The sequence below is a fragment of the Cupressus sempervirens genome, chromosome 6 (genome assembly GCF_028749045.1).
Source record: "Cupressus sempervirens isolate cs-2001-9-10 chromosome 6, ASM2874904v1, whole genome shotgun sequence".
In the NCBI taxonomy this organism is placed as follows: domain Eukaryota; kingdom Viridiplantae; phylum Streptophyta; class Pinopsida; order Cupressales; family Cupressaceae; genus Cupressus; species Cupressus sempervirens.
In genome coordinates, this window is record NC_143123.1 from 272,725,539 (window position 1) to 272,742,541 (window position 17,003).

A 17,003-nucleotide genomic window follows, 5' to 3' on the forward strand; every position below is an offset into this window, starting at 1 on the left:
TACCGTGATTTATGTTTGTCAAGAATTTCCCTTTCAAGTTATTTGCTTTAATCTCTCGTTACCTTGTCTTTTTTATTTGCTTTGCTAACACTTGGTTAAAACATGAATTCATATAGTTGCATCGATAACTTACATTCATCATAAAAACATAAAATACCAAAAGTCTATTTCTTTTGTGGTTACTTTTTTCAAACAACAACCAATCAAATAGATTATCAAAAATTGTTCAGAACCAAAAGAGGCCTCCTTGTGAACATACACATTTATCTTCAATTGAGTGGATTCCAGTAGGTTGCAAGATCGCTCAAAACCTTGGAGTTGATTCTCAATTAGCTTTTCAAGAGAGGGATTCACAAAGATCCTTGCTGTTCAACGTCATGCAAAATGACAACTCAACAGAAGTGGTGCCATAAGGAGAGCCTAAAAACCATTTGACTAAAAAACCCAAGTTGCTGTTTGAAAATTCTGTAATTTTTAGACATTTAGAAAATTTTCCAAGTCTGCACAAGTCAGAAGGTGCGTAGGTGCACTTTCTGGAGGTGCGCTTTTTAGAGCAAATGCAAACTAGAAAATTTTGACTCACCATCTACATTTCAGCAAGCTTTAAGATCTTCAACTGGTGGACACAATTTCTTGGGACTTAGTCATTTTTGTAAGCTTCACAACGATAAAACGATAGTTAGGCTCCACCCATGCACATTACAAATTTCATCATCACCATCATCCTCTCTACATTCTACTTCACACATTCCCATCATTATGCAACATGGCTTTCTTCAATGCCCAAATTTCACCTTTTAGCGTAACTGGTCCATTACATGACTTGCCCAAAAGTCTTGAAAAGTTTTTCCATAGTTCATCTATGGAGAATCACAAACAATAGTAGAACAAATTAACATTTTCAAAGAAATTTGTAATCGAAACCATATTCAGCATATGGACATGGTCTATCACCTTTTCCCTTACATTTTGGGGGAAATGACATACAATTGGTACCTCAATTTGTGAACAACATCAATAAGGGATTGCAACTCTTTTGAGAGCAAGTTTATAGCACAATTCAGGGTTTATATTGATCCAACTATCCTACGAGATTAGTTTATCTCAATCAAGTGGGATCCCCATGAAACTATTTCATAGTTTAATCATCACTTCTATAGGATGTATTAAAGAATGAAGTTTCCTTACACTGGACCACAAGAGGCTGTCATCCAGATCTATTTGAGAACAATAGATTCATTAAATTCTATTTTTCTAAGAAGGCTCCCACCCAGAGATATTGATACCATTGAAAAGGTCTTGAAAGAGGCTATTACATTCATGAAGCAGGTAGATACCCATGGTGGAGGGAACTTTGTGTCTTCCTTCACTTTGAATAATATAGTATTCATACCACCATTTCTTGTAGGAGTATCTACTATGCCCAATCAAATGCCCCTATTTAATCTAGTACCTTTACTACAATAGGTTACTACTGTTTCAATGCCGACAATTACATATTTAGGATATGAGCCCCAAAAGACTTCTCCACCTGCTAAAATTGAGAACAATATGGATAGTGAGGTTAAGGCCATGAAAAAGATGATGTCTCTTTTATCCAATGAACTTATGAGAATAAAGTTGGATTCCTCAAGAAACCAAGGAAATCATCCAAGAAAACTTGTTGCCCAAAACAATTATTCTCAAAATTAGAGCATAATTTATGGCTCCTATGATTACATCAACAATGAGAATAATGGCATTACAAGTATGGGTCCAAGTGAAAATGGATATGGGTACAATGATGTTTCAAATCAACCTCCCCAAATCATAGATGAACAACCTTTTCATTTTAGTGCAATGGTGTTTGAATCATATGATAAATCTGTAGGAGGACAAAATGATGAAGATGATCAAGAGGAGTTTGTGTTCTGATTCAATGAAGAGAAAGAGCATGGACAATCTGGGATACATGTTTATTGCAGAAATAATAAGAACAAAAAGTTTGAAAAGTACAAAGGAATCTCTAATGGGTGATTTCTCCCTATGGTTACATCCTACTCCTCCATACATGCAAGTCTATAATACTCCAATTCATTATGAGGCTCCAACCAACATTACCCCAATAGTCCAAAAGGAATTACATGTAAAGGACAAGGTTTTTAAAGGTTTTATGGATAATAAGAAATTTGAAGTATCTTGGAGAAGATCAGAATCCAAACATCCTTTTGCTTCCTAACTATTGTCGCCTCCATCAAAGGATTCATTCAGAGTTGGAATGTTCTAGTTGCCAAGATGTAGTATCTAATATGTTAGCACAGACATATGAGCCTGTTGAAATTGTCGAATGAAATTGTCTCAAGTTTTGATGTTGCAATAAGTGTGGATATCCCAATAAATTTTGAGGGTGCAAAATTTTTTGAAGTGTCAAAACTCCCTAGAGTTACAAAAAATCTCAAAGTTGCAAAAGATGATAGAAATGCAAAAGATTCTAAGGTGGTTGAGAGTTTTGAATTGGGAAGTCATTAAGACAAAGATACCAATACTTTCTACTGTGATATTGATTCTCCATTGGATAATGATAAGATAACTCCCTCAAAACAAGATATGTCATTAGACAAGATGAATATAGTGCTTAATTTGGTCTCGAGCTTGATTGAGGAAATGTTTATTTGTGGGTATTCTACACAAATATTAGACCATGCAATAATCAAGTCATGTAGAATCCATTTGGGCTCCATTCAGAAGTAAGTTGTCCTGATTTTTTGTTAGCTTGAGAAATCACAATGGAGGGTAAGTATGATTTTGAACATGCTTCTTTGGGATATGAGGGAGAAAACACCTTGATTAGTGATATTAATGAACCCTGTAATTTGAAAGGAAGGTTGCATATTGAGTTTTCTAGTCCCAAGGATCCCAAAGGTGACAATTCATGGTTTAAGGCTAATTATGGTGATAATAAGGACCATAAACACAATGCTCTATCTTTTGGGTCTTGTTATGATAGCTATATTACATCAGTAATGCTAATGTTTCTTTGTCTGTGTGGAGTTGTGTACCATGAGATAAGACCACCAGAAGGGGAAATTATAATGTGTGAGTGTACCCCTATGGTGGGGACTCACTCGATTAGGTGATATCTTCCCATTATGACTCTTATTTTGATGATTTTCAAATTGAATATGATGTTAAAGGTAAGATAACTTGTTTGTGGATTAATCATGATCATGGAGAGTTACCAAAATTTTTGATTTTGTGTGATTTGTGCACAGAATTTGAGCCAAGAGTACCCAAATTCTATTTTTCTGAGTACAAAGACAAGTTAACATTTTTTAGAACTATATGGGGAGGTTCATTACTTCTGAGCATAATGAGAAATCTACTCACAACCACCCCACATTCTTATTATTCAAATTTTTTTGTATATATGTTTTTTTTATTAAAAAAATCTTTTTAGTTAGATGTTAGTTATCTTTGTGCCAAGTTTATTTTGATTGGGTTTTTTCATATTTTTCTTCTTTTTTCTTTTTTAGTCTTTGAGTTGGGAAGTCAGTGTGTTTTGTTGGGGCTGTTCCCAACATGTGGTCCATCCCAACTAGTCTCAACTTTAGGGAAGAGGTATTTCTTTGTCAAATCATTCAAAATTTTTTTTTTCTTGTACCAATTGAAAATAGGTGTTTCTTGTAGGTGTAGAGGACTTCTAGTCTTAAAATCAAAATCGTGGATTGATAGCTCTCAATACTCTACAAATTAAAAACTTGATTATCTAGGTGTTTTTTGAATCTAGATTGATAGTAGTAAGGGATAATTAAAAACTTGTTAGTTCAAACAAAGGGTATCTTGAAAGAATTTCTAAGATCACTATTTGGCATGAGAGTTTCCTAAAAGTTCATCAAAAAAGGAATGCACAAGTTATCAACTGAAGTACATATCTAAAAAACAACACCAATGCCTTGGCCACACAGTCTAAGTGTGGTCAAGTTAGAAAATAAAATAAATAAGAATCATAGAGGTGTTAAATGTAAAGATTCCATACCATTGTAAAAGGTAATCAAATATATAGAGATATGCACTCCAACATGGCTATCCTATTCTATGAAAATGCTCCAAGGAAGAATCAAGTGGAAACATGCGAGTTTTGTGAAGCAAGTTAAAGAAGATTACCAAAGACTCAAAAGGAAAGAATTGATAACTCGCTAAGAGCCCTCAAAATAGATTCTCTCACCTGATTAGATAGTGATGCATAAAAAGGTTTATGAGGATTCTTGATGAATGGAGCGATTGAGCTAAATATTTTCTCCAAGTTGCTAGATACTCATGATAGACTACACCTCCAGACATCAAAGGAAATTGATACACTAAACACACATTGAGCCAAAAAATTTGAGATTATAAGGTTTTGACTTCCAAAGGACTTGGAAATTGCTTGAAATATTTGAAATCCAGCTATCACTTAACAATGTTAGAATATTGCTTGTTGATAAAGAAATGCCTTTGTCATTTCTTCCCTTTTGTTGGTGCTATTTGTTGTGGCCTCATAACACATGCCCCATTTTGAGTAACAAAATGGGGACCCCGTAGTTTCAAAATTCACCATGAGGCATCTAGTTTGAAGACTTAGTCATTTTGGACCCTCCCTAGGGTTTAGGTCAAGCCTTAGTCTCTGACCAAGAAGGGTTAGGCAGTTAAAGAGAAGTAAAAATCAAGGATAGACTTCACAGTTCATGAAGTGTTCATATGTGCACTTGCGCATGTGCACCAAGTGTGCACAAGCACACTTCACACTACTTTGAGGATGTGCACATGCACATGTGCACACCCTCAAAGGTGCGTAGCTTTGGAGGTGCACAGAAGGCTTCCTCCCCCTTGTTGCACAAACAAGCTGATGCACATGTGTATAGTTGTATACATGCACACCATGCACACCTATTCAAGGTGGATATGTGTGCTAGTGCATGACTATGCACTTAGCCACTTAAGAAGCAAACAAGGTGCACACTAGTGCACCCTATGCACCTGCGTAGGTGCGCTATGTGCACTAGTGCACAAAATTGGCTATTAGGGAGGAAATTTCACTTTTGGGCAGTCTGACTAGTTTTGACACAATTTTTCATCAGTCTGAGTCTTGTGGTGTCCTCTTCGGGGTCTTTCAATATAAGCAATCAATAAGAGGAGCTTGATTAAAAAATATAGATGCCATAGATAAAGGAGGTATGAAATGTGTAGGCAAAAGATCATGATTAAGATCCATAGGAGGTAAGCTTAACTTGAGAACATTATGATTCTTATAGGCTTGACGTGAGCAGAAAAGGATGATTGGGTCGAGAAGGACATAAATTAGGTAATGAAGGCCAAAATAAGTAAAGGGTAGTGCAATCTTTAGGCCTAGAAGGGTGATATAAACTATGACTTACTACATTCACTTCTTCATCATGGAGAAACTAAAGACATCTATGGATGGGTGAAGCAACAACATGCATGGAATTTAACCACATCAAACCAAGCTTAACTTGAAACTAATCAGAAGTATGAACAACAACAAAGGTAGTGTTCACAATTTTTCCACAAAGTTCAATCAGTAAATTAATAAAACCAAATGATGGATAAAGAAAACCATTATAAGTTTAAATCCACACATCAGATGTATCAGAAGAATTGCATTGCAAGTTTTTTCATAAAAAGATTTTCTTCAGTAATAACATTGACTAAGGATGTAGGATCAACAAGAAAACCATGAGTAGGTATGTGATAAATCCTATCATAAATATAAAGGAGACCATTAGGAGATTTAATAGTCTCATAATCATTGAAGGTAATCAAAATTTCCCAAGGTCTTTTATTCTTAGATTGTTGTCAACGTTTAGGTCAAGTCTTCAATTTAGGCTTAGGTTTTAGTTGAAGTTGAGATAGAAATTGAGATTGAAGCTGAGGTTGAGGTGGAGATAAAAATTGAACAACATACTCCACTTGATTAACAATGTGATTAAGATCATACATCTTTGAATCATAAATAATTTCCATGGAAGATGGCTGAGTAATGGTATTAGTATCATGTTGAGGTAAAGGATTCGTATATATTTGAAGATTTTGATTAGGAGGAGAAACATATTTGTTCCCGCTACCATCAAAATGATCAACAAATAAGGCATTAGAGTCAATTAAATATTGAACCTTATGTTTTAAAGAATAAAATTTATTAGTACCATGACCATTCTAATGATGATATTGACAAAAAGCTTTAGAATCAAAGGATTTAGATGCAATCATAGTAGGTAAAAGAGGTCAAATAGGATGTAAAGTAATCATATTAGAAGTTAACATCCTATTCATAATAGAATGTAAATATTCAAAAATAGAAGTAAATGTATGATTTAATTGAAAAGTAGTGGATGCAGAAGTGGCATTGTGAGATGAAATAACAACTTGATCAACAACTACACTTGCTTGTTTGTTTATCTTAACATAGTTGTTGAACTTTTGAAATTTATGTGGATTAGAATAAGTAAAAGGAACATTATGATAAGAAGGTTTTAATGTAGGAAGAGACACAAAAAATAAAACTCATAGGAATAAAGGGAATCATCATAGTCACCAAAGAAGGAGTATAGGTAGGCATACTAGGTAAAGGAACAGAATAAGGTTCTACACTAGTGACATGAGGAATCAACCCTAAATATTGAGCTTCTAGAGCTAAAGGTTTAATATTTGAATGTACAAGGTGAGTAATACCATGCAAGAGGTTAGGACCTTGATCACTATCATGAAGAACTTTCTTAAGAGCCTTTATAGCTTGAATAGAATCTTGATTATGGTTTTCTTGAATAAGCCAATTACCCATTCTATCAAGTTTAGTTAAAAGTTTTTGGACTTGTTTAGGAGGAACTCTTAAAGCATCATCCTCATCATGAGATGAGTGAGAGATTTTTTCCCCATAATAGGATTGAAATCACAATTAATCAAATTATCATCCAGAATCCTAAGGAAAGGAGAAGAAGACTCAGGATCAAAGGAACCCATAAGTCTATGACTTCATCTAACCAAAACACCATAAGTAGGACTAGTAGTAGTAAATCTCATAAATTAATGCAATGCAAATGAGATAAAATAAGAAAACATAAAGCATAAATATTTTTGTATTTTGAAAGAGATTTTGTAATTTTTTTGTTATTTTGAAATAATGATGCAAGAAATCTAATTAACATGCAAGATTTAACATAAAAGAAAAATATATTACCAACAAGATAAAATAAAAGGAAATCTAACACCAAAAAAGATAATAGGGCATCTAATTCCACTAAATAAAAGAGGGTAAGTGTGTCGGGTTCACCCAAAATGAATATGAAGGTGAAGACAAAAAATGATATAAAGAGAAATCTAACACAAAAAACACAATAGGGCATCTAATTCCACAAAAGAGAGGGTGTAAGCATGTTGGGTTCACCAAAATGAATAAGATAAAAATGGGAGGGTGGTGTTTACCAAAATTAATAGGAAGGAAAGATCCAAATAGATTAATCACAAAGAAGTGATCAATGCACCAATGAATCAAATGATGGAGAATATGAAGAAAAGAAAAAATCCTATAATCTATTATAAAAAGTATGTACTTGAAATCTTGAATGAATAGAAGATAAATACTAACCTCAAAGTAGAGAAAATATGGAAAATGATGATTTCTAATGTCTGCATATAGTTTTGAGAGATTCTGCAACTTGCTCTGGACTAGAAATGTTGAGACAAAGAAAACCCAAATTTTTTTTGTCCTTTTGATGGTATGTTAAGCTTGACCTAGATAATGGGGCACAATATTACCCCCAAAATTTGACCTTGACCTACACTAGTTCGACAAAAATTTTGTTTGTGGATCTCAAAAGTTTGCTGAAAAGGGTATCCAAATCTATACTTCAATTCATAGTCCTATACCTGTACTTGCAAGAAAAATGATTTTTTATTTTGAATGGGGGGTTTTCCTTGGTCAAACCCCAATTTGGAATCAACCTTGAAATGTAATTGAAATTACAATATAAATAAACAAAGTCAATGGAACCATTCACCTTACTTATGTTGAGATGCTTATGGAGGATTTGAATCCTTGAATCCACAAGCATAGATGCTCTAAATGAATGTAGAATTGTGTGTAGGATGTCTCAAATCAATGACATTAGATCTTCAATACTAATATTGAGTGGATGTTATCATAGGAAGAGGCTTGAATGAATGTGGATGAAGAAATATTCAACAAGAGGGCTCTATAGATATTGAATCCTTCAATGACTAATAGTGGATCTCCTTGATGAAATGGATCTTGAATATTTGAATGCTTGAATGCTTGATAATGGATCATCTAATATAATTTCTCTTCATGGAAAAGTAGATAATAGATAGATGTCAAAACTTCATAGTCAGTGGATGTAAAATTAATAAGTAGGCTTCCTTATATAGTGATCTAGGACACGAATTTCTAGAGAGGCCGACATTGGAGAAATAAATCTTGATTAACCTTAACCCTATATATGGACCTAGATCTACAATTTAAGAGTTTACCATTCTAAAAAAGCTGACTTGAAAGAAAAAAAATGAAACTTTCTGAAGCCCAATATCTCGAACCTCCAAAACTTGAAATTTGGACCTGGGGTCAGAGTCAAGGTCAACTCTTCCCTGGGTTAGGGTAAAGGTCATCCATGGCCTAGGTTAGGTTTGAGATTGACCTTGACCCTTCAAGTCATCATTGACCTAGAAAGTTAAAGTTTTTAGTTTCTTAAAGAAAGTTGTTAGAAAGAGGTTGGAAATAGGGGGGAATAGCTAGATCCATGCAAAGACCTATTGAAGGCACTTGACATGACCCCAAACCACTTACTTGGAGGGCTAAATTCTCTTATCATGGAAGTTCTTCCATTTTAAGATGATCCAATTGCTATGGATTTGTCTCATCATTGTCAATAAATTGAGCTATCATATGCATTTTTTGGTCAATTTCTTGAGGGGGCACCCATATATACCACCCCTACTAGGGCACGCTTTTATAATTTTTTTGTTAATTATTCTTTGACACAATGTTCTAAATCACATTGTATCAAAGATGGAAAAAATGTAGATGCTCAAAAATGGTTCACGTCTATGGTTTAATAACATTTTCATACTAACACTTCCCATTTTCTCATTTCACTAATTCTAATATTTTGGTCAATCTAATTATCATTCAAGCATATTTTGACAATATCTCCTATTGTTCATACCCTCCCTTTAAAAATCAACTATAGATCATTTCAGGATTTGTTCCCATTTTATCTAAACTTTTTGGAATTGACTCTAAATAATTTCAACATCATCAACATCTCATCCGATCAAACCTAAACCATTTCAATATCATCAAAATGCTACCTAATCAACCCAAAATCATCCCAAATAAACCCTAATCAATCTCAAACATATCAAATATCTCAAATCAATCATCACTTATCCAGTCCTAGGCATTCTCGTGTCCCTCAATGTCTTCACAATATATCAAACCTATCAAATATGACCTTAGAACTACATGCCCATAGTGCTAGGTCAAACCTATCATTTTTATCATCTAATCATTGACATTGTTGAGTCCGTCAGTTTCAAATGGTAGAATTTTCCAATCCATTTAATAATATTGACAATATTCATCAATGCTATTATGATCAATCTTATCAATCAATTTCAATCATATGGAATTTAAAATATCTATTAAATGTCACATGTCCTCAATCCATGTCATATGTCCTTGGCATGCTATCGGTCCTAATCACTCAATAAATTTGATCATGGCTTTGATCTACCCACCATCATCCTAGTCGATCTACATAATCATCATAGTTCATCAAAAGAATAATCTTGCATTTATCTAATCAAATTGGCCAACCATTTACTAATTTATCCTATAGGATTAGATAACCCATAATCCATTTTGATCTCATTTCAATCACTTTCATCCCACTTTACTAATTATTCTTATTAGCAAAAATTCTCAATTAATTAATATCTATTAATTAATTAGTTCATCTTTGCAAACTATGGGAATTCTCAATTTCCTAAGTCCTATTTTACCACTTCTATTTTTTAATTTACTAATTTCCATTTGTGTGGAATTATGAATTTTTAAATTAAAATATTCCACCTAGTCTTTACACATGGGCATAATGCAACATAGATCCTCTCTCTACACTTGTCTAATAAATGCCATATTTAATATATATTATTCCTTACAAATGACTATAATGAACCACATTCATCATAGATTTTTGTCTACAAGAAACTTTGATGTGTCATATACATGTCATATATTCTCTTCCACATTTAGCCATGTTGAGTTTTATATGTCATATAATCATATATGTGGCATATTGCATCATATTTGTCATAGATATTCTAAGGAGTATTCTGCCAAGTTTCACACTCAAATTGACAAATGCCCATCTCCTTGTTCATGTCTAACCTCTTTCATTTTGGCTATAAATTTAGTTATCTTGCACTCATTTTTTATCCTTAACAACCCAATCCTTTAACATTTATTAGAACCTCTTAACATCACACCCAAAATGCACTTCTATTATTCTCAATAGAATTCATCATATCATTGTGTTATTTGATTTTAATTGTGTGTGCACTATAGGAAATTGAAGCTACATCAACAATGGAGAAGAAAGAAGGACATGGGAACTACAATTGAAGAGGGGGTTTTACTTGTTTTGATCTCTTTATTTTTAATTGGTTTTCATGGTATATTAGAAGGGTTTAGTATATTTTGATTGAGTTTTATGTTTTCTCATAGTATGGTAGGTTTTAACCCATTTTCTAGTCCTACAGATGTATCTAATGACTTAGGAGTTGGCATCATGTAGGTGACAACTTAAGGGGATAGTCATGTCAAATATTAATTAGCTATACAAATAACATAATATAGTATGAGGCAATGATAACTAGATTAAAGCTAGACATCCAATGGAACATACAACATTTGCAAGTATATCGTGATTCCTAGTTACTCATCCAACAAATCAATGATGACTATGAAACCAAATATGATAAGTTGATGCCTTACAAAGAAATGACATATTTTCTCAAACTCAAATCTAAATTTGTCACTATCTCTTTTTGTTAGCTCCCTTGAATACACAAAAATAAAGCTAACGCTATAGCCACCATTTCTTCTATCATTGATATGCCACAAAATTTGGAATGTTGTAAGTTCCTTGTAGAACAACTCTTGATTCTTGCATTTGAGCTCTCTTAATCTAAGTTCATGTGTCAACTTTTTGGTCCTAATTCACCCCATTATCAAGACATTTATGATTATCTACATTCCCAAATCCTATCTCCTAACTTATCCAAGAAAAAATGTCAAGCCTTTATGTGTCAAGACACTAGATATGTCATCATCGACAACACCCTTTATAAGAGATCCTTCGACCAAACACTTCTCAGATGTCTTGATTTGCAAGAAGTCAAGACTTCTTGACATGAGGTACATGAAGGTATTTGTGGAGGCCATTTCAGTGGCCTGAGTCTAGCAAAGTAACTGGTAAGAGTTGGATATTATTGGCCCATCATGGAATACGATTCTTATAATTTTACCAAAACATGCCATAAGTGCTAGATACATTGTAATTTGATCCATACACTGGCACAAGAACTACATCTAGTTTTCTCTCCATGGCCCTTTTCATAACCAGTTACTTTACCAAGTGGGTTGAAGCTGTCCCTCTGACTTTCACTATTGGAAAGAAGATTTCAAGGTTCATCCTTAACTATATCATATGCTACTATGGAGTCACCTTGGCTATTATTTTTTATCATGGTAGTTCATTTCAAAAAAGGATGTTGATAAGTTATGTGAGAAGTACAATATCTACCATGGATTCTCTAGTATTTACCCTCCATAGGGAAATAACCAAAAAGAGGCATCTAATAAGACCATTACCAAGATCCTCCAATAGATTGTTAATAACTCTATTTAAGATTGACACTTGTAACTAAATCAATCTCTTTGGGCCTATCAAAAAAGTGTGCATGCTCCCATTGGCATGACAGTCTACTTTATAGTCTATGGAACTAAGGTCATCTTTCCTATTGAAATTGAAATACATCAATGAGAGTATCCCTATAGGACATTGTTGATGATGAAAACTACAAAGTGTCTAAACTACATGAACTTGAAATAATAGATGAGCATAGGTGAGCCACCTTGAAACATTTGCAAGCTTACCAAAACTGACTCAAAAGGATCTATAACAAGAAATTCTGAGGTCATCATTTTGAGGTTGGTGATCTAGTCTTGAAAATGAACTACAAGAGTTAGCAATACAGAGAGAAACTAGGAAAATTTGAACCAAATTGGGAAGGACCCTATGTTGTCACTACAACATTTGGGTTTGGATTATACTAGCTTACAACTCTAGAGAGCGAACCATTGCCTGTATCCATCAACAATATGCATCTCAAAAAGTATTATACTTTATTCTATCTAAAAGTACTATTCCTATGCTAAAAATTATGAACTCTCATAATTGTGGGTGGAACGAGTGCAATTTGCTATTGGTTTTAGTCATGATACATCTATATAGTATCTTCTTTTTTCCTTGATGCCTAATCTCTAAATTATGCCATTTTATATGCCACCCAAATGTATATGGATTATTTCATATTTTTATTTTATACTAATAGGTATGTATTTATAACAAGCTTATTGCTGGATAAAAGAAGACTACTCTAATTATTGTGTACCCCTGTACCCTAACTACTACTAATATATTTCAATACTTGATGTAGCTCCCTTTACTTGATTCTAGGAGCACTCTTACATATGTCTCCCTTTGTCAATTAAATTTCTCCAAACATAAGATTCCTTCTTGCCAAAATGAGATTTAATCTTATTGAATCCCATAAATCTATCCATGGACTTCGTCTTGATATAAAAAGAAATTACATTTACAAAAATATTGAGAAGCTCCATTGGAAATGTTGTGCATGATATATTACCCATGTAGAAGATTTTTAAATGTCCTTTTCTCATTTTTGATACCCTCCTTTTAACATAAAACATTGTAATACAAAAAAATATCATCCAATCGGTCAATAGTTCACGGTTAATCTCCATCATAGCTAAACAAGCCATCTTGGTGGTAACATCTATTCCATATAAAAAAATTCTAGACTTTATTAAAATATCATAGCTTCATCTTCTATGATTTTCTCTTTTCTCATAAGCATTATTGCTTCTCTTTTTTTGGATTAATACAAAAAAAAGTCTTGAGGGGACCCATAACCCCATACTATAACTAACCAAGATAGAACATTATTTCCAAAGTATCAACATTAAAAAAGGTTTTACAAGGACTTGAAACCTTATAGATAAAACATTATAATATAGATTGAAATCCCTTAAGGGAAACACCTTATTGCTACTGGAAAGAATAGAGAGTAGTAAACACAACCATAATTAAAGACTAGAGCCAATGATTAGAACTAGAGACTTGAACCCTAGGATCATGATGAGCAACCAAAAAAAAAAAAAGAGAAAAAAAAGTAGCACCACACTTAGACAAATTCCTTTACAACTTTATCCAAGTTCTTCTCAAGACTAGCCACCTCCTCAATAGAATCTTTAGCATTCGAGCCTGAGCTTGCCTCAATAGCCTTCTCTTTGTATGCTTAACGGGACCCCTACTTATAGAGGTTGACATTGGGGAAAATATTACTTCAACACTTCTCCTTCCTAGGCTGGCAACAACCACACATAAGTTGTAATTAACCATATTCATGTTCTCTCACTATTCTTATAAGCTACCATAATTTAACCTCATAGTCAAGGAATTTACCAAGAATGTCCCTAACTTTTTCATCTAGCTTCATCCTTTTAGTTTTTTCTACCTCAATATTGCTTTAAAAATCACTGAAAAACTTCCAAAATAAATTTATCTCATTATATATCCATGTGTCATCCATTAGGGAAATATCCACCCACATCTTAGCCTTATAGAGAAATTTGAGGTTTCCACCATGATCCTCCCCAACCATCTCATCAGGTTCATCAATAACATAATTACTATCCTCATTTCCTTGACACCTTTTAAGATATTTAGGCCTTGTGTCACCAAGCCTCTCAAATACAGTCTTCTCATTTTCATCACCAAAATTATCACCGACTCTTCCACATTCTGGTTAGAAATTTACACATTTTCCAATGAATTTTTTAGTGGGCTAATCTAGGCTTCCTTCAACTTATCATTCTTATTGCTAGGGGGTTCCCTTTCCTCCTTACTACATGACCCAAAATAGTCTCTTTCATAGGAGTATATCTAGTCTCTGATAGGTTAACATCTTGAGATCCATTTCAAATTCTCTTCTCAAAATTTGGGGTTTCATCAATATTGACTTTATTTTCACATATTTTCTTTGAACCACTACCATTTTTCATGGTTTTTATAGAAGCCTCCTCCTAGCTACTAGAGTAGTCTTCATTTTTTGAATTATAACCACCACTATTAGTAACAGCCTCCTCACCCATATTCTCCTTTTTTTCTTCTACCTTAGCCACCATGTCATCCTCCAACTCAATCTTTCTCTTCCAAGTTTTGACTTTCTATTTTCCCTTTCCAAGAACCCTTTTCCTCTTTCTCTCCAAAGTTTTTGATTAGATAAATAGGTTTTACAAGGAGCCTGAAACCCAAGAGTTAAAACAATAACAAGGTTGATAATAAGCGTGAAAAGTTCAGCCAAAAGAATTCAAGTTCAAAAGCTGATAATAAGCCCAAGGCCCGGCCTAGAAACAAAGAAAAGACCAGGAACAAAAACTACATAGAAATGACAAAGGCAAAAGCCCTGAAAAAAAGCCAAAAAATAGATTGAAACAAAAGAATAGGTAGTGGGTTAGTCCTCATTCTTTCTCTCCAGGTCTTGCATGGCCTAAGCAACCTCATAGGCCATCTAGTTCTCCTTAGCCTCTTGCTGGAGCTCCCTTTGATCCTCCTGGTCCTAACCATTGTTGATGTTGTCCTTTGCAGTGTCAACCACCAGTCTAGCTTTTTCCCTGTCTTTTCCATCCAGTTCTTCCTTCATAACTCTATCTTTGATCCAACTATTTAAAGAAATAATGTTGTTGTTAATGGAGCTTAGCAGCGATATCATTTGGTTTGAGAGATTATGATTGTAGATTTCGAGGTTGTTAATCCTTCTCTCCACCAGACTAAGCCTCTCACCATTTCCATCTCTGTTATCAAAATCCACTCCATTCCTGTTATCCTCCATATGACCCACCTACTCTTTGACCTCCTCCAGCTCATGGAAAAGCCACTTGATTAATCTGAAGTTATCAATCATACTGTTGTGGGCATTGTTCAAAAGGTTCAACCCAGATTCCCTAGTATTATCTGAAATAGCCACAATAATTGGGTCTATGAGTTCTTCAAGTTGCTCCTCTTCTTGGCTATCCACAAGGACCTGTGGGTTCATGGCCTCTCTAAAAATGCCCATTTTTGAGATCCTAACATTAAAGTTTTTTCGAGCTTTCCTCCCGTCTTTAACCTGCACCTCCCCAACCTCAATCTCAAAATCCATTTTTTGATCCTTAGGTTGGGCTTGAGTATGGATAGGAGAAAGAGGCAGTGAAGACATATCTCGTTCTTGCTGCATATTCTCATTCTCCAGACCCTCCCTCTTGCATTTTTTCCCTCCCTGGTCTTCCTTATTTACCTCATGCATCTCCTTTTCCTCTTCTTTCATCTCCACATCCTCCTCATCATCACTGTCAACCCTCACATCCTTTACATGATGCTTCTAGAGGTCACGTTCTCAGCCTAAGGGGGGGCATTGCTTATGGTTTGAGCCTTAAAGTGCTCATAAATGAGCAACAAAAGCCCCTCATGTAGAGCAAGGTTATTAGTGGGCTTCTTTTTGAAGCTAACCACAACCTTGCTCATGGAAGTTAACAAGTAAAAAGGAAAAGAAATTTTACTACTATGCCAAAAATGATTCAAAAGAATAAAGTGGTGGGTACAAGCTTGATCAAACCTAGGGTCCAGAGTAATGTAGTTGATAACAGCTCTCAGAACATACCTCCATAGTTTCTTCATGGTATTAGGAACATAATACATGTTAATCTTCTTTAGGGCTTTTAGTTCCTCTGTATCCTTCACAAAATCCCACATAGTGTTAGCTAAGAGCTTCTTGTCCCTGAAAAACTTAAAACCCTCAATTAGGATTTTAGAGACGGTCGATATCACCTCCTTTGTGATCACGAATGATACCCCATTTACCTTGAATCTACCATCCTTCCATGAAGTAACCATACTATTAGTAACCTCTTGATCAAAACCATGCAATTTTGCAATGTATCTGGTAATCCTGCCCTGATCCAGTTGCTCCCAAACTTTTTCCCTACTCCTCCTTAGCTTTAGAAGTGCTCTTCAAATCTATCTACATGCCTCTAGCCTCAACTTTATTTTTTCCTTCACAACCCACCTTCCCTTTTTAACATTAGTCTTCTCCAAGGAACACTTAAGAGACTTTTATTTCTTTTTAATTGATAAAATCAACACCCCCAGATCCCTATCCTTATAGTATTTTGTAATCAACAAAATTAAGCCCTCATGAAGAACATGTTGAATCCTTTTTTATGATGAGCCCTAAGCCCTTATAGGAGAGAGTATTCCAATTAATAAGGAAATTAAATCATGTCCTTGTGCCTAAAGTGATTGAAGAAAACAAAATGGTAATTGTGAACACATTTATACCAAGCATATAAAATGAAGTACTCCCTAACATAGGAAAGAACATCCTAAAAAATTTCCTTAATCTGGTCTAAACATAGAAAATCTACCACCTTAACCAATTTCTTTTCCTCTTCCAAAGTTTTAGGAAACTTCTTTAGGGCCACATTTGAAATCTTTGTTTCCTTTTTAAATTTAATTTGTGAGTTAGGGAGACCCATTATCTCAACAAGAAACTCCTTAGTAATGGAAATATAAACCCCATACATATTCACATTCCCTCTAGACCAA